Genomic DNA, 1,381 nt, shown 5'->3' on the forward strand with positions numbered 1-1,381 from the left:
TTCTGATCAGTAACGAAGGACATCTTTGATTATTTATTTAATCATTTATTTGAAAAATGATCCGTTCGCTGCAAATTTCTAAAAAAGCGCCCCGTACGAAACTGGTACTTAATTTATCGACTTCGAACGGATGAAAGGCAAAGTCGACTTCCGTGAAGCTTGAAATCAGAACGTAAAGACAGACGAAATACCGCTAAGCATTTCGCCGTTTGCTAATGTTTCTTCCAGCTCGCCAGCTTAAAATAGTATAGAATATTTTCTCCTCTGGGCACAAGGCCCAAAATATTGGGAGAGAAAGCCAGTCGATTAGATTCACCCAAGTACGCAACTGGTACTTAATTTATCGACCCCGAAAGAATGAAAGGCAAAATCGATCCCGGCGAAATTTGAAGTCAGAACTTAAAGACAGATGAAAGAAGGCCGTCGTGTATATATATATATATATATATATATATATATATATATATATATAGGCATGTATGTGTTTGTTGATTGTGTTTGTGTTTGTTCCCCACCATCACTTGACAACTGACGTTGGTGTGTTTAAGTCCCCGTAACTTACCGGTTTGGGAAAAGAGACCAATACAATAAGTACTAGGCTTACAAAGAATAAGTCCTGGGGTCGATTTATTCCAGTAGAGTTGGTGTTCCAGCTTGGCCGCAGTCAAATGACTGATCCAAATAAGAGCGTAATCATTTAAATGATGATATAAATATGTTATCCGCATTATCATGTATTACGTGAATAAAAAAATTAATTGAAGATTGAGCAGTAGGTTTTAAAAGTTAGCTAAATTATCAACTAGACTGAGAAAAACATTTTATTTATTTTATGAAAAATTAATTACTATTTGGAACTTTCTTAGTGATGGCCATTCAAAATCTGATAAGAGCACGAAACGAAACTAATTTCGTCCATTTTATTAAATTTGCATATGTCATTTTATGACTCACATGATAAATCAAGAACAAGTTTTAAGATGCAGTTGCTATTTTCATGAAGACCCGAAAGATATTTATTATGAAATACTGCAAACAGCTGTTGTCAGCAATAGGCTCATCTTTCTGTTGGCGTTCGAAAATTCATCATATGATTTTGTATCTCCAATGTAGTTACGTTCAACTTTGTACGGTAAGTGAAAATGTGCAATGTTATGTTTTTGAAGTCATGTTCGATAAAGAATTATATAATATTTGAAGGGGATTACAGTACAAGTTCCATGGCAGAAGCATTTTTTTAATAAAAAGCAGGGTATTTAATATATCTCATACTTATTAGCTTTCCATGTTGTTATCTCAAAGAAAAGATAAACCAAACACTATAGAGAAACATGCGCACACATAAAAACATCAACACAAACACATATATATGCATATTTAT

General features: G+C 33.7%; 1 protein-coding gene across 5 annotated transcripts in view; it reads left to right on the forward strand.

Annotated features, from left to right (window-relative positions):
* The first annotated feature begins 1,015 nt into the window (after positions 1-1,015).
* The window catches only part of LOC128248169 (uncharacterized), an 11,313-nt gene continuing 10,947 nt past the window's right edge, over positions 1,016-1,381 (forward strand). For 4 of the 5 annotated variants that reach the window (XM_052969038.1, XM_052969040.1, XM_052969042.1 and 1 more), the window contains exon 1: positions 1,016-1,132. The gene's annotated coding sequence lies outside the window, so the exon portion shown is untranslated. The remainder of the gene's footprint in view (positions 1,133-1,381) is intronic. The other variant, XM_052969039.1, reaches the window with a different exon arrangement.

Source organism: Octopus bimaculoides, chromosome 6 (assembly GCF_001194135.2).
Source record: "Octopus bimaculoides isolate UCB-OBI-ISO-001 chromosome 6, ASM119413v2, whole genome shotgun sequence".
In the NCBI taxonomy this organism is placed as follows: domain Eukaryota; kingdom Metazoa; phylum Mollusca; class Cephalopoda; order Octopoda; family Octopodidae; genus Octopus; species Octopus bimaculoides.